Here is an 18,409-nt window from a genome sequence, read left to right on the forward strand (position 1 = left end):
TATAGCAGTCAGATTTAAATAAGAGAGAGACAGGCTGGCAATGATGTCGTCAGCATCCATTCTCTGCTTGATTGGCGCTGTAATATTAGACAGGAAATTGTATACCGCTCCCAGAATGCAGATAATGAAGAATTTTAAAAGCACAGGGCAAAAGAAAATAAACCCATATAATAAAAATGTCAGGAAAATTAAGATTCCACACTTAAGTATAACACAAAAAGCTAAACTAATAGGAAAGACACTGCATTAAATGTGGAAAGGTTCAGACATGTCAATACCACGAAATCTAGTGCATGAGCCAGTTCCAGACTTTTGGAGGTATCAGGGACCATGTGGGATTCACCAGCAACAACTGGAAGGCATACCTCTTTCTGACAGTTACAGTTGGTTTAGAAAAGTCCCAAAATTTAGTGTATTTTGTTAAAGAAAAATCGAGAGCTAGAGAGAAGGCTCAACAGTTAAGAGCATAAACTGCTCTCACAAAAGAACCCCGTTCAGTTCCCAGCATTCCTCTGATGGCTCACAAACACCTGTGACTCTAGGTCTGGGAGATCAAATGGCCTTTTCTGGCCTCCGTAACACTGCAGTTACATGATGATGATGGGGTATGTGTGTGTATGTGTGTTTGTGTGTGTGTGTGCGCGCGCGCACGCGCGCAAGCGTGTGTGCACAAACACAAATGTATTGCATGCACATACACATTAAATAAATAATTTAAGAGAAAAAGTTCAATTGGATATAGAAGAAAAATTTTTCTTGTTCTCAATATATCAAGCAGTTTTACCTAGTAATAAGTCAAAAAATAAAACACTTGCATGTCTTTGAATCCAGAAAACACTTCTATAATGGCAAGATAGAGACACTTAGACTATACTGATACTGCTGGAAGCTAGGAAGCGCATAGGAAAATTCCTAAGAGCCATAAGCAAGATTTAGACCTGAGGCAGAATCCTAAAGCCAGACATTTCTACCCGCTTATTTTCTATAGGAATTCTTGATACACAAACACAACATTTTTCAGTCAGAACCTTCCCTTTTCCGTTTATCCCCAAGACAGCACATTATCAATAATATCACAACATAAAATATAGGTAACTTTTAAAGTCTCACAGCCTTTACAAATTCAAACATTAAAAGTTCCATCTCTTTAATAAAATCAAATTCTTTTAAGATCCAAATACTCTAAACTGGGCTCTTATAAAATAAACAATGTGTTAAAATACCTTCTTCTTTCAAGAAGAATGAACCACGGCGGTCACAATCTGAACAAAGGGAAAACAAGCTGCAACAGTGCAGAGCCACCCACCATGTGGCCTCCTCCAAAGGCCTTGGGCCACTTCTCTGGCTCCGCCCCCTGCAGTGCACACAGCTTGTCTTCTAGCTTCAGAGGGACTCCACTCCACCTCTCCAGCTGTTCTTGAAGGTCGCCTCAGGGCACTGGCATCTCCAAAAGTCCCTTGTTTCAACTGGACTTCATGGCCACCAATAGCCTCTCCTGGGCTCTCTTCAGCCCTGCCAGACAGTACCAAGCCTCAGCTGCCCTCCATGTCCCCTTCATGCCTTTAAAGTCAATTCCACTCAGATAACTTCTATACTACCAAGTTTGGCTGCCAGCATGAGGTACACCCTTGGCCATGTCTGGAACACAGCTTCTGTGTGTTGACCCTAGGGAACACTTCCCAGAAGATTTCATCTCATTGATGCCGGTCTCTTCTTCATCACCATTAATTTATCAGCTGCAGCTGACTGGCATCAATTGTCCCAGTGAAGCCTGGGTTTTACTTTACTGGTTCTGTTCTCTTGTTAATCACAGCTGATTCCTTAGCCCCAGCTAGCCAGAAGCACAGGATCTTAACTCGAAATGTGCAGTGTCTGCAGGAGTCTTTAAGTGACTCAAACGTCGCTCTGGAGCTTCACGGGCCAGGCCTCCACCATCTGCATTTCAATGCTCTTCTCCTCCAGAACCCTATAGAACAGCTCACCAAACTTTAAATACTCAATGGATTTTCTAGTCCAACGTTCCAAAATACTTCTGTACTCCTCCCCAAAACAACACAGTCAGGTCGGTCACAGCCATACCCCACAATCCCGGTACCAATTTCGGAAGTAGTTGGGGTTACTATTGCTATAAAAGAGGAAAACATGACCAAGGTCTCTCGCGGGTAAAGGGATTTTCACTCACAGTTCCAAATAACAGTTCATCACCAAAAGCAAGGAGGGCAGGAACTCAAGCAGGGCAGGAACCGGGAGGCAAAAGCTGATGCAGAGGCCATGGAGGGTGCTGCTTACTGGCTTGCTCTTCATGGTTTGCTCAGCCTGCTTTCTTATAGAACCCAAGACCACCAGCCCAGGGATGGCACCACCCACCATGGGCTGGCCCACATCCATCATTAATTAAGAAAATGCGCTACAGCTGGGTCTTGAGTAAGCATTTTTTTCTACCCCTGATAACTCCAGTTTATTTCAGTTGACACAAAAGTAGCCAGGACATAGGGGTGGGAAGATTGCCCAATGGTTAGGACTATTTGCTTTCTTGCAGAGAACCCGAGTACTATTCTAGCATCTACTTTAGGTAGTCTACAACTACTTACAATGCTAGTTCCAGAGAATCTGATATCCTCTTCTGGACTCCGTGAGCACCTTGGCATTTGTATGCACAAACCCGCACACAAACACATGCATTCACATATAATTTACAATAAACAATTTTAAAAATATGTGTAGGTGTGTGTTTACATACATGCATTCTACACAACGTATAGACTTTAGATACACAACCGAAAAGTACATCTGTAAAGATGAGCAAGAATACACATGTGAGTTTTATGACTACTATGTCTTTATGGACATGCGATATGCATACAAATTTACATAACTGGGAAAAATGTGTTAACTACACTAATTTTTGCAAGCCCTTGAGTGTTTATCACCTACTCTTACCGTTCCACACATTGTTTCTCGTCAAAGCCCTTCCCATTATTCTCGTAATGTAAAAGGTGACCTGTCCTATAATTAAAGTTCGCCTCTCCCCCTTTCAAAACCTCCTCAAACTCACTGCGTGCTAATTCTTCTGGAGTAGGAAGAGGCAAATTGCAGTGTAAAAAGGAAGGGGTGACTTGCCAACCAGGAGCTATTGACGGAAAATGCATAGCATGCCTCTATAATTGCCCCCTAACACACTCTTTGTTTTCAAAACCAAAATATGACAATTCTGTTTTTTTTTATCTTAATTTCGTCCTTTAAGGAAAAAAGAGAAGCATGCTTTCTGCCAGATTCAAAAAGTTAATTGTGATGCTTTAATTGTGAGATTTGCTTTCTGCTGCAGTCTCCCTCTCTCTTGTGTTCTTCAAACTGAAAACAAGGTGATGTTGGTAGAAGCAACACTTAGATTCTCCTGGGGTCAGAATCCCAGGTGGCATAAATCTTAAAAACTAGCAATCAATAGCAATTCAGCACTCATTATATTTATAAAAAAACTACAATGATTAGATTCAACATTTGCACATACTTTTCAAAACTGCTCTCATGCATAAAATTGTATTTTGAGCAATTTTAATTACACGTTTCATTCTCTTTAATCATAATCATCAAGGTGTTTTTCTCAGTTCCAGAAATCACCTCTGGCACACAGTAACAATTCAGAGCGGCACTGGAAGGACACAGGTGAGGGTATCCAATCCAAAGAAAGAGAACCCGCACTGGGCCTCGTGAAGATCCCTGCTGTCCTTCCCACATGTGGCGCGTGATGGCCAGGGCCCCAAGGGCTAAGCCAGGATGAAGATGAAAATATACAAAAGAGAATGTAGGCCTGGGGTGAGGGCATGAGAGATGCAGTCTGTCCACACAGCTACATAGAGTAAGAGGAGGGTTTTGCTTGAGTCATCTGATTTAGTGAGGGAAAAAACGATGTGTAATATACAAGTTGGAATATGACTAAGTATATTCGACAACAATCTATCAGTTCAATGGGTAAAGTATAGAACAGCAAATGCTGTTTTAATGGAAATGGAATGGTCATAAGAAAGACCTTCCCTTAAGGGATATTTATTTGAGAATCATCCTTTGATGGGGCAAAGCAAACTATTCTGAGCTGAAGGTACTCGACTAAGACATCCTTCCAGTCAGTGGCTGCTGCTATGATATGGACCAGAATTACCCAGAAGTTTCTTCCATACAAAGATGGATTGAGCCCATCTCCAGAATGCCAGATTCATTAAGCGATGGACAAAACCTTAACTGTGCCCTCTTAGCCCAGTGGGTAGACATAGTCAGTTCTTAAATACATAAACCATTGGGGGATATTCGATCACACTGGGAACCTGGAGTTTGCATTTGTGTTAAATAAAATTAACCTTGGGTGGTGAGGCTGGTTGACAGGAAGTAATCACAGAGCATGAGAGGGCATCTGGGAGCTAGAGAGGTGCACTGAAGTGGTAGGAAAGGATTAGGAGTGACACTCCCTTTGGAAGATGCCAGCCAGGAGAGAAGGTTAGCTAGGTGCTACTCACTCTGAGCTGGAAAGTTTTCGCCCCAGCCTTCCATCTTGACTTTTATTCATAAATAGAACAGCAGAGATTTAGTTCAAGCTACTTTTTGTGGCAGCGGCAGAGGCAATATGTAGGGACAGAATTCCCACCAGGCTGTGGCCTGAGTGGCCAGGCCATGGCCAGAGAAGCAGGCCGGTAGCTGTGGAGTCGCAATTGCTGGCTGAAATAGCAGTAGGTTAAGCTCGGCCCCTGTGCTGAAGCTAAAGCAACGACGAACAAAGACTGCAGGTGAGTCCATTCATAAACACACATCATCTTCCTGTGGCTGGAGGGCAGAATACCACCTACACTCAGTGAACTCAGGGTCGGCTTCAGCCTGCCCAAGCCGGGCTCTGAGACTGAGGAGGGGCATTCTACAAACTAAGTCTCTGGGGACACCTGTTGTCACTTTTCTTCTCTTAAATGTATATAAGGAAAGCTCAAGTTTAAAACACACACACACACACACACACACACACACACACACTATAAGCAAAACAAAAATTGAATTCCCCAGACTTATGCAGATAGTCAAGTAGCTCAGCATCGCAAATGTTGCCAGTCCTTGGGATTATATCCGAGGTACTTCTGGGGACTGAGACACTTCTTACTAGAGGCTCACAAAGCTCTGGCATTCTTACAAAATTTCGCACTTAATATTACTTATGCAAGCATCCCACTGAATGGAAACCTTCCCACAGGCAGTGACCCTCACTAACTCTTAAAGCTCAGTTATCACAAAGCACAGAACACTGAGGGCACTCACGAGTTCCTAGTTATTCCCCATCCTTAGAGTAGGAGGTCTGGGGTAGTGGTGCTGATGTTCGTTTCTTCACTGTTTTCCCCACACCGAGTCCAAACTAAAATAACCACTTCATGACTGTGGGAGGAGGCTGACAGCCAGCTAAAAGCCGCTGTGGCTGCCCCAGAGGAAACCCCCTCCCTCCCAGCCAGTCGTGCATGTTCATTGGTAACTTCCCCTTGAGCCAATAGGAAGCCTGCTGCGAAGCCTGGAGAATGATTACACCGTGACATCAGATGGCCAGAGCCTAGGAAGCAGAGACAACACGGTGTTCCAGAAGACGAAAGTCCTGGAAGGGGTTATAAAGGCTTGCCTAACACCTGCAATCAAGGAGTCTACCCTGCCACTTGCCTGACTCCGGAGTCTGCAATGTTGACTCTGTGTGCCATTTTACCCCCACCCCCAGGGTGTGGTAGCAGGAGGCAAGCAACGTGTGACTATTTGGCAAATGAAATAGGATTCTCTACTGAAAACATTGCCTTGACTAACTTCCTGGTCCCTTCTATCAGCTGGGTATGGTAATACAACTGTAACCCTAATCCTTAGGAGGTTGAGGCAAGAGGATTCAAATTTCTAGGCTAGCCCCGGGTACACAGAAATAGCCTATTGGAAATAAAACAAGAGGGAGGGAGGAAGAAATGGAGGAAGAGAGACGGAGGGAGGGAGGGTTGAAAGATCGGGGGAGAAGGGAAGGGAGGTCAGAAAGAAGACAACCAGATAGAAACAAAACATTCAAGCATTTTATTATGATTTATTATTTTTTAAGATTAATTTGCCTGGGAGAGAGTTTTAGCTTGTTTTTAGTGATCTCGAATTATCCTGGATGTTATACTCTCAAAATTAGCGCAGAACTTGTCGCTCTAATGTTGTTTTGTTCTGCCCACTGAGCGTGTTTCCTCCGAGATTGTAGACTTTTCTCCCGTAGATCACAACAGCCTGTGAAGTCCACGTCTGTCCTGGAATGATTGCTAATTCACGGTGAGCCCCCTGCAGCTTTGCCAGCAGATTCTAATGATCAGAGAGCCCAACTCAGGTCTGCCTCCAGAAGAGCTAAGGATGGAGATTCAGTGTGAACTAGCCATGGAAGGAAAGGCTTTTGCAGGCAGGGTGGAAGCCAAAGAGGCTGCCAAAGTCATCGCCTTTTACTTACCAGAGGTGACAAGTGAACCCAAAGTGAGCCGTGTCCGTCATACTTTGAACAGCTTGGCTTCAAGTGCCCAGATCAACAGAACGATAATTATCAATCAGTGTGGAACACAACCCGGGGTCCTAGAAACAGATCATGGTTTGCAGAGTGGAGCTGACATGAGAAATTCACAGATGTAAGTTGACATTGTGTAGAACAGCCTACACATCTCCTTCCACTAAAGGCACATCAGCGGTTCAGATACAAAGTCAGAGTTCAGAGGGTTCTCAGGAATGCTGAGCCTCGTACAGGAGTCTCTCATTAAGAAAAGTAAGTGGAGCCTGGCCATGATGGCGCACGCCTTTAATCCCAGCACTTAGGAGGCAGAGGCAGGCCAATCTCTGTGAGTTCAAGGCCAGCCTGGTCTACAAAGCTAGTTCTAGGACAGCCAGGGCTACACAGAGAAACCCCATCTCTCTGAGTTAAAAAAGAATAAGGGAAACACGCATCCATTGCTGAGAGAATGCAAACATGTTTGGCCTCTGTGGAAATCAGTATGATGGTTCCTCAGGAAGATGGGAATCAATTGTAAACAGAGGCTTTTTTCCTTGCCTGGTCCTGCAGCTGCTTTGAAAACAATCACTCAGAGAGTTAATATTAATTACAAACCATTTGACCTATTTCTCAGACTTATTTTTAACTAACCCTTATGACTTAAATTAACCCATTTCTATTCATCTATATTTTATCATGTTTCATTGTTTTATCTATGAACTAATAGATCTTGCTGCTCCAGCTGCTGGTTGGTGTCTCCTCTGACTCCACCTTTTATTCCTTTGTATTTCTGCTTGGATTTCCCACCTGGCTCTCTCCTGCCTTGCTATAGGCCAACTCAGCTATTTTATTAACTTATGGCAATAAAACATTTTAACAGCATACAAACGAGCTATCTATCCCACAGCAATCAGTCTACACAAGAGCCAGCTATTCTCCTCTTGGGCATTGTCTTAGCTTTTCTACTGCTGTGAAGAGAGGTAATGATCATGGCAATACTTACAAAGGAAAAGCTGTGAAGTTCTGCTGCTTGCTGGCCTGGAACACGACCCCCTCATTCAATTACCTCTTCATCAACTTTCTGATTTTGATGGCTTCCTTCATTCCCTAAACTTGGCTGTCCTGAATCTTGATCTGTAGACGAGGCTGGCTTCATACTCAGAGATCTGCCAGCCTCTGTGTCTGGGGTGCTGGGATTGAAAGTATGCACCATCACACCTAGCTCAGAGAATTTTTTTAATCCCTTTTCACCAGTTGGAAGCTTAGCTGGTAGGCTCTTGCCACCACTTTCTTTATTCCATTTCTTAATCTGTTTCTCTCTTTGAACACAGGATTTAGCTCTATTCCACTTCTTGGCAACCCCTTTCTCCTCAAATTGTACATTTCATAACTTTCCATCTTCATCTTGCTTTTTTTCAATTATAAATCTTCATTAGAGTTAACACTAGTAACCACATGGCAGAGTCTACACTAGTTTGTTGTGAGATTTCCTCTGCCAAGGGAATTAATCTTTACCTTAGCTTCAGGAAACTTTTCAGACAAGGGCAAAAAGCAGCCACATTCTTTACCAAAATATCACAAGACTGGTCTCTAGGTAACAAACTAACATTCTTCCCCTTTGAATCCTCTTGACTTGGCCTGACACAGTTCAAATCACCCTCATTGTCGTCCATGCCCCTACTAGTATGGACTGCCTTGCATTCTTCTAATAGTACAGCCCATTAAGTAGCACTTAGAACTTTCAACTGATTTTCTAACTGATAATTACAAAGTCTATATCGTCTGGCCTATCACAACAATACCCAAGTACCTGATACCATCTTCTGCCTTAGTTAGTGTAGATAATTTTTTTTAACTCTTTGGAGTTTTGATTTTTTTTTTTTGCTCTTAGTGTAGCTGTTTTTTTTTTTTAACCTGGCACCCAAATATATACACAGAGATTTCTTCTTACTTATGAATGCCTGTCCTTAGCTTGTTTATTTCTAACTTAAATTAACTAATTTTCTTTAACAAATTTTGCCTCTGGACTTTTTAGTTTTATTTATTGTATATATCTTTCTTTTCTTCTTACTCTATGGCTGGCTGGTGGCTGGGTGACTGGCCTCTGGTAGCTTCCTCTCCTCATTTTCTCACTCCCCCTTTTTGCTAGATTGCTCCTTCTATTTATTCTCTCTCTGTCAGTTAAGCCTATTTCTATCTCTGGAATACCTATTGGTTATTCAGTTCTTTATGAGACCAATCAGCTATTTTAGACAGGCAAAGCAACACAGCTTTACAGAGTTAAACAAATACAACATAAAAGAGTACAACATATCTTTGCATCATTTAACAAATATTCCAAACACAAATGAATGTACAACATCTTAAAATAATATTCACAACAAGTTATGGTTTCTATTGTTGAGAAGAGACTCCATGATCATGGCAACTCTTAGAAAAGAAAAGCATTTATTTCAGAGATTTAGTTTATTTTCATCATGGTGGGAATTAAGGAAGTGTACAGGCAGACATAGTGCTGAAAAAGGAGTTGGGAGTTCTGTATCTTGATCCACAGGCAGCAGAAGCAAACGTGTGCCACACTGGGTATAGCTTGAGCACAGGAGACCTCCAAGCCCACTCCCATGGTGACACACTTTCTCCAGCAAGGCCACACCTCCTAAAAGTACAAGAGCTGGAAGAGATGGAGGACACTAAGGAAACAAGGCCCTCCAATCAATAGGATCAGTGCACATATGAACTCACAGAGGCTGAGGCAGCTTGCACGGGTCTGCCCCACATCCTCTCTGTAGGTATTAGGGATTTCAGGTTCGTGTTTGTATGTGATTCCTGGCTGTGCAAATGAGTGGGTCTCTATTCTTGTACCTTCTCATGTGTTCTTTTCCTTCTGTTTATGTTTGTCTTGTCCAACTCTGACTTGATAGCTTTTGTTTTATTTTATCATATTTATTTTTAATATTTTCCACCAGAAATCTGTTTGTTTTCTAAGTAGGGACAGAAAGGGAATGGATTGGGAGGGGAGAGGTATTGTCTTTAAAATTTCCTGTTTCACAGAAAAGTCTGCTGGACACTATGGGCCTGTAGGCTGAAGATGGATACAGAAGAATGGTACAGAAGAACTTTGGGTGATTGTCCATGCAACAAGATGTCTCTGTCAATTCTAGAGTTTTGAAAGTTGCTTACAATGCAATTTCTGTTAACTTGGGTAATATTATTTTTCTGGTGTCTTTGATGGAGTTGAAGAATAGATATTGTTATAGTTTTCCTTAGTTAAAAGATAAAGTAGATATAAATATTGTAACTGTAATTCTTGCTTGATACCTGTTTTGTTATATATAATTTTACTATGTTAAAGTTAAAACCTTTTTTTATTTAAACAGAAAAGGGGAAGTGATGTGGGATTTCCCTGTGCATGCTGTGAATACCATTGGTTAATAAAGAAACTGGCTTGGCCTGATAAGGTAGAACAAAGCTAGGCAGAGAAAAATAAACTGAATGCTGGGAGAAAGAAGGCAGAGTCAGGGAGAAGCCTAGAGACCAGTCTTGTGATATTTTGGTAAAGAATGTGGCTGCTTTTTGCTCTTGTCTGAAAAGTTTGCCTGAAGCTAAGGTAAAGATTAATTCCCTTGGCAGAGGAAATCTCACAACAAACTAGTGTAGACTCTGCCATGTGGTTACTAGTGTTAACTCTAATGAAGATTTATAATTGAAAAAAAGCAAGATGAAGATGGAAAGTTATGAAATATACAATTTGAGGAGAAAGGGGTTGCCAAGAAGTGGAATAGAGCTAAATCCTGTGTTCAAAGAGAGAAACAGATTAAGAAATGGAATAAAGAAAGTGGTGGCCTCAGGGCAAGAGCCTACCAGCTAAGCTTCCAACTGGTGAAAAGGGATTAAAAAAATTCTCTGAGCTAGGTGCAATGGTACATAATTTCAATTCCAGCACCCCAGACACAGAGGCTGGCAGATCTCCTAGTACGAAGCCAGCCTCATCTACAGATCAAGATTCAGGACAGCCAAGTTTAGGGAATGAAGGAAGCCATCAAAATCAGAAAGCTGATGAAGATGTAAATGAGTGAGGGGGTCGTGTTCCAGGCCAGCAAGCAGCAGAACTTCACAGCTTTTCCTTTGTAAGTATTGCCGTGGTCATTACCTCTCTTCACAGCAGTAGAAAAGCTAAGACAATGCCCAAGAGGAGAATAGCTGGCTCTTGTGTAGACTGATTGCTGTGGGATAGATAGCTCGTTTGTATGCTGTTAAAATGTTTTATTGCCATAAGTTAATAAAATAGTTGAGTTGGCCTATAGCAACTCATTTCCCACCTGGCTCTCTCCTGCCTTGCTATGTAGCCCAGGCTAGCCTGAAATTTCCAGTCTTGTCTCAGACTCCCAAGTGCTAAATTAGAGGTATGCGACCATCCTCAGCTGATAAAAAGAGCCAGTAGCAACAGGGTTTCTTGGCCCCTCTTCACTTCACTTGATAAGTTTGTGATAAATCAATGAGTAAAACAAATGAGGAAATACAACTCTCATTTCCCTGACATCGTCAAAGTCCTTTCAACACAGATGACAACTTACATTATTGATGTTCCCACTGGGAAATTCTGCCTTGTAGATATTCCATAAATATGTGGTGAATTGAATTATTAAGTGTTTTAATAGTTTCCACAGGAGTTAATTCCACAGTACCTACTTTATAGGAAGTTGGATATGAGTTATGGGAATCTGGATAGAATTTCAAAAAGCATCAATGGAAAACTGAAGATTTGGAGATCATAGATTTTGATTCATGACCAAGAATTTACTCCAAAATGTCACTCAGCCCCTTTAAATTATATGTAGTCAGCTCCCCATTATACTGCATAATATTAACCTAATGTATTATTCATGGAAACCTTGATTTACTCTCCCTCATTGATTCCCAGCTGGTTATCATATTGCCAACATCAAGGCCAGCCCCGAAGAACCTTCGTGTCGTTTGAGGGAGTCTGAGCATAAGTCCTCAGAAAGAATAATATACCGAGCACTTACTGCACGCCAGGCAGCATCTTGGGTGGTTCATTTGCATAAACTCATTTCATCCCCTGCAAGCCTGTGGAAAAGGATTCTAGTCCCATAATTAAAGAGGTTATTAGACAACCAAACCTAGCAGGTAAATGGCAAGGTTGTGTGCACTGCTTTTAGCGTCTGGACCATTAACTGTTGCCAAGTGGGTGCTCAGTAAAAATACACTAAATAATGCAGTTGCCTCAACTATAAGCTCAGGAATGTGGGTGCCAGTGATGGGATATAAATTAAGCTCTTTCTTCTCTCAAGTGTTTGTCAAACAATGACTGAAACAACATCAGTGGCATCCCTCGTTATATTAGGGTTGGAAGATCTCACACCTGTATCTGAGTCGGAATCTGCATTTAACAAGGATGCCAGGTGAACCTTGTGTGCACAGGGTTTGACTGTGTAACCCAAACCCAGGAATAGTTATTCTCTTAATGGCTCACTTCTTTCTTCACCCAATGCTAGAAGCCAAGAATTAACTAGGCAGAATCAAAATTTGTTCAGTTTAACTGTCAGTTATGCTGGATGAGGTGGCATCCAAGGCTGAAGGTACAAAATCAGTTAGGATAATTTTTCCCATCCTTAAGAAGCCCCGAAGTCTGTACAAAGACATGCAATCTGGGAGCCAAGGATTAGCTCCTCTATGGCCTGCCCTGTCATCAGTACAAATTCTCTTGTCATCACCATATGCATAGGAACTAATTAAAGTGGTTCACACCAAAAGATCTTTAAGTGTTACAGAGCTACTAAAATCAATTTTTAAAATACCAGACAAAAATTACGTATGAGCCACATTTAATGGCATGAACTAAAATCACTTTAAAAACTTCTCTTTGCTGTGGTGTTGCAATCACCACCATCAACAGAAGCATATTTGTATGCAGAGCATATATAAATTATATATAGCTATACATTCCTGTGATTATTAGCATTTTTAATGGTAATAATCTCTATTACCACTGTTAAAAAATGAATTAATAAAGGGGCTTAATAGTACTTAGCACTCAGCAGGCTCTCAATGCATATTGCTGATTGCTAATGCTGATTAATGGCCAATGGCCAAGTAGAAATAACACACCTGTATGTGTACATACTGTGTACACATATATATGAATGTATAACTTTATTACATATGTATATGTATGTTCTAGATCACTTTCCATTGTTGTGATAAACATCAGTGCCAAAAGCAACTTAGAGAGATAAGGCCTTATTTCATCTTACATGCTATAGCCATCAGGGTAAGAACTCAAGGCAGGAGCTTGATGTGGGGGCAGGAGCAATGTTGCTCACTGGCTGATTCTCCCCAGCTCAAGCTCGGTTTCCTTTCTTATAAAGTCTGGGCCCTCATGCCTAGGAATGTACTGGCCACCTTTGGCTAGGCCCACCTACATCAATTAGTAATCAAAAAGTGTTTCACAGAAACGCCCACTGGACAACCTGATGGAGGCAACTTCTCATTTAAGGGCCCCTATCCCAGGTGTGTCAACAACCAAGATTATTATACATGTATAATATATATAATACATACATACATACATACACATGTATTTATGAAACACTTAACATTCAAGCACAAATATATTTCCAGTCTCAAACCACAGTAGAAATTATTTCCATCTCTGTTCTTTTCCTGTTCCTCTTGCTGAACATTCCCACGTATCCCATAGCAACCAGCTCTTTCTAAAGCAATTCAAAACTATATGCATTCAAGTTACTGGAAGGTCTTATTAACAATTCAAGTACCTGAAACCCTTCTAAACTTATGGAAAAAGTATCTTTGGGGTTCAGGGAGATCTCAGCAAACTCTGGGGACGTGCAGGCTCTCAGTGGGCTGCTCCTGTGGCTGTAACCCTCAGCTAAATTAGGGAACACACATTCTGTGCAGGCTCTGCTGCAATGTTAAGTGCATTCAGATTAACTGACAGTTGTATTAGAATGTTGCTTCTGGTTCAGCAGCTCTGGGCTCAGGCCTGTTGTTTTATACCTCTGACAACTTGGTGCTGCTTCTGCTGCTGCTGCTGATAATGGTGGTGGTAGTGATGATGAAGATACTGGTGATGATGGTAGTGATGATGATGGTGATAGTAGTGATGGTGATGCTGATGGTGGTGATGCTGATGGTGGTGATGCTGATGGTGGTGATAGTGGAGTGGAGAGAGTGGTGGGAACAGTGGTAGGGGATGTGGCAGTAATAGTGGTGATGATGGTGGAGAAAATGGGAGTGGCAGTAGTGGTGATTGTGATGCTGTGGCATTGATGGTGATAATAGTGGTGGTAGTGGTGGTCTGTGCAGCAGACTTTAGATATCAATATTCTACCATTTGATTTTAACTTTTATTTTACTTTGGGACCCAATTTGTATGCTCGGAACAGTATAGTAACTGGAAACTGAACTGACTTTGTTAGAAAGAAATATCCCAGGCTCTGAGGAACAGAGGAAATTTTGCTTTGCTGAGTGATTAGTCCAAACCAAGTTCAAACAGATTCTATATTCCAGTCAGGAGGACCGCTGCCTGTCTTTAATACAGGTGCTCCCTTTGTCTCCTGCCAGCATGCTACCTTGCTAGACCACAAAATGATCATCTAAATGTTAACAAGCTGCCATTAAAGAATGATGAGCATGGTCGAAGTACGCGCAATCCCACGCAGGCTGAGTGAGGTGATGGAAGATGTGATGTTTTATTCATCCCCAGGCCTCATTAACAATGCTCCTTTAAGGTACCCGAGACTCCTGGAATTTATCTGAAAGGTCCTGCCCCTGACTGGTGTAGTAACTTCCCTAAGCTCAGCAATCGGTGAACTGAATGCAATGTTTAAAAAGTGCCCTTTGACTGGAATCGTGCACCCATACCCACTGTGTGCTGCAAGGCTGAAATCACCTCACTAGAGAAATGCTACAATTAACAGCTACTGCTCCCTGCAGGGAGGGACAACGTGCAGGGAAGAAATCAAGTGCCTACACGCTAGGTACAATTTCAAGTTTGAAATATGTGTTTTGTGTGTTACAAAAAAAAAAAGAAAGTAAATTTAGGAACTACTAATAACAATACCATCAAAACACGTGAAATGCTCAGAAATAAATTTAGAAAAATATAAACAAAACCTCTGTATGTCACATCGAAAAAAGAGATAAGAACCCGAGGAAAATCTAGTCAATTACATAAACTAAATTTTAAAAACTAGATTAAAAGTTTAACAATTATTTTTCTTTCTTGTTAATGACTTTTTGTTTCTCTTGTAAGTCCTTATAAATGCATCCGAACCATCAAGGTAATTTTTTCTAGATTCATAGCCACAATATATCTTAAATTGATCTTTTGACTATGAACTGTGGATTGAGTTTCCTTAATCGTTCACATAAATATCCAGGCTATGCAACACTAATAGATAAAAACGATAAGACTTCTATGGTTCTTGTTTTGAAGCTTGCTCAGTACTTCTATTGACCATGTATAACACTTTAACATAGAATGTATAAAGATTTAAAACAAGTCAATATTTTAAACTGTACAGTCTAGTTAAAAACAGTTCAGGGGCAGCAAGACAGACCACAAGGTAAAAGCCACCAAATCTGGCAACTTGAGTTACATTCCCAGAACCCACATAGTAGAAAGAGAGGACTGAAAGCTGACCTCTAACCCTACACTTGTGTCATGGCTTGCTCAGGCTCCATCCCATAATGGGATAAATAAATAAACAATCTCAGGACAGACACTGAGATCAACAATTAATAAATATAACCTCCTAAAACTGAAAAGCTTTGGTAAGGCAAAGAACACTGTCAAAAAGACAAAATGACAGCCTACAGAATGGAAAAAGATCTTCACCAACCCCACATCTAGCAGAGAACTGATTGCTGTGGGAACTCCTTCAGTCAATAGCCTTTAAGACACCAGCCCACTTTGGGCATGGTCTCATGTACTATAAATGTGGAAGAAAAGTAAGGTCTCTTGGATTCAGCTTCAGTTCCCAGCACATGCAGAGGACTAAAGATCGCCCTTCTGCGAGTTTATCCCCAGATAAATAAACCTTCATTATACTCCATTTTGAGCTATTGTGGAATGCTTTTGTATGCCAACAAATAGATTCCCAACATGGCCAGAGTCAACGCCATTGCTGAGCCCTGCCCAAACTTCTGTCTGTGGCCTTCTCCCACCCCATGCTGCTGAACTACCTTCCTAGTGCAGAGCCGCATAATGGTTGCCTGGCCCACCATACAATGACTTGGCAATTTCCTGCTGCCATTGTTGTTCCTTTGCGGAACTACAGTTCCCAGCGTTCTCCTGGACACGGACATATTCCCAGAAGCCTTTGTATTCCCTGTTAAAAAGTGAGAGCCGCCAAGCGCTCTCCCCTTCTTTCCCCACCCCTCCTGTTGTCTCTGCACACCTTTTCCTGTTTGTTGTTACCCCTCCCCCATTAAAAGTGCACCCACGTGGGATCACCGCGTGTCTGTGTTTTCTCCCTCGCTTAACGTCTTTACCCTCTAACCCGCAGACAAGAAAGCCAGCCAGAAATTAAGAACAAGAGCCATGCCCCTACATGGCTTGGTCCTGCCTCCTAAGCAGCTGACTTACTGCTCCTCCACCCCGCTTTTTGCCAAAACTTCCCCGTGGCTTCTCTGGCTTCTGCCAGGCCTTCCTGGGAACAGAGGCTGTTAGGGCTTGCATTCTCAGTTCGGATATGCAAATGACTGGCCTGAGCTTCAGCTAGTAAGCTCTAGGCTCTTTTTCTGCCCAACTCAAACCTTCTCCGTATATGGCTATGCTGCTCTTAAGTAATTAACTAAATTTATTAGTAATTAAGTTTCAGGTAACTCAGTACTGATCTAAGAGGACCTGTCTTATTGCCATAACTGTGACACCTGCTGGTCAATCGAAGTTATTATTCCTACAACAATTTTCTGAAAATTATAAGAGGTAAGCTAACTTAATTAATAAGTAAATAAACAAGCTTGAAAATTGAAAACAACCCCAAAATAATTGCAGACAATATCACCATCCAGGAATTTGACAACCTTTTTGTTTCAACTATGGACGGAATTCTGCAAGAGCTGTATGAACTACCTTGTATTTATATTTTTGTGATCATGGCAGCTATTAGCTTTGATATAATATCCTTAAAGAAATGGTTTGATAACAGAGTCAAGAATGGGAAACTTTTAGGAAGGATACAGTCTTTAACTGAAAGAACTCATACTATTGAAAATGATAGCCTCAATTTGACAGGCAAAGTTCAATCCATGCCAATTAAAGGAGAACATGTGTAAATTAATCCCACACTTACTCAGAATTAAGTACAATAAGGGGTTCTTTATTTAAGGGGGACTCGCAGATTACAGTCCTCTGCACAAATAAAGAACAGGAACTGAATTCAGTATCCAGAAGAGAGAGAGAGAGAGAGAGAGAGAGAGAGAGAGAGAGAGAGAGAAAACAGGCATCAGACCCTGCATCTTTTTTGGTTCCCAAGGCCACCTCCAACCTGGTCCAGCCTCTCAAAAGTTATTGACTGAAGACAGTTCCCCATCAGTCAATGTGTTATGAAACTTTACAAAGGGGTACTGAGAGATTATCTGAAAGAATTCACACTGTTGAAACTGACAATTAAAGTCTGATTTTAAAAAGTTATAAGCTAGCAGATAGACCATCCCTCCAGGAAGCAATATACATGCCAGGCAAATAATATCTAAGGATGTGAATATCAATTAGAACACAAATGGTATGAATTAGGAGAGACTGATTGTAGACTATTAATGACTTTCAAAGATTTTTAGGAGACATTTCCAGTCTATGGCCGGCTTTTGGGGTAACACCTGATCTAATAATTCATTTAAACAAAACCATAAATGTTGACAAAGACTTAAGTAGTCCCAGGGAATTAACAGCTGAAGCTGAGAAAGAATTAACTTTCATTGAAGAGAAATTACAGGAGGCACATGTGGATCATGTGAATCCAAATCTTAAGTGTATTCTAGTCATATTACACTCCAAATATTCCCATACAGGAATTTTAATGGAGGGATGATATTATCTTAGAATGGATCTTTTTTATCACATAAACTGAATAAAAAATTAAAATCGTATGTGGGAAATGGCCCTAAATTGATTATAAAAGAAAAATTGAGACTTCATCAATTAGCAAGAATAGACCTAACAGAGACTACAGTACCATTTACTAGTGATGAAATTAAAAAATTATTGGAAGACAATGAATCATAGCAAAGAGCTTATACTAATTTTTTGGGAGAGATTAAAAGCAACTACCCCAAAAGTGATAGAATTAATTGCATAAAGAAAGCTACTTGGATCCTTCCCTGAATTGTATGCCAATAACTGAAGCCCCTACATTCTATGTATACACTAATGCAAATAAATCAGGAAAGGCAGGTTACAAATCAGAATATTTAAGTCAAGCAGAACAAAATCCTTATAATTCTGTCCAAAAGTCAGAATTATATGCTATTCTCATGTTACTAAGGGATTTTAAAGAACCTCTCAATATAGTTACTGATTCTTAATATGCAGAAAGAGTTGTTTTGCATATTGAAACCACTGAATTTATGCCAGATGATACAGAATGGCCTTATTATTTATTCAGGTTTAAGATATAATCAGGAATAGGCTTTGTCCCTCCCTTATATATCACACATCCAATTCTATATGTGTCTGCCAGGTCCTCTAGTACAAGGTAATGCAGGAATTGGTTGATTATTGACTGGAAATGTGCTGAGGCCTCAGAATTTTGTAAAAAACATTATGTCAGTAGCAAAGGTTTTAAAAAGGAGTTTTCTATTACATGGCTGCAAGCTTTATAAAGAGATTCTTCCTTGCTCTTTATATAACCAAAC

The sequence above is a fragment of the Microtus ochrogaster genome, linkage group LG8, assembly GCF_000317375.1.
Source record: "Microtus ochrogaster isolate Prairie Vole_2 linkage group LG8, MicOch1.0, whole genome shotgun sequence".
In the NCBI taxonomy this organism is placed as follows: Eukaryota; Metazoa; Chordata; class Mammalia; order Rodentia; family Cricetidae; genus Microtus; species Microtus ochrogaster.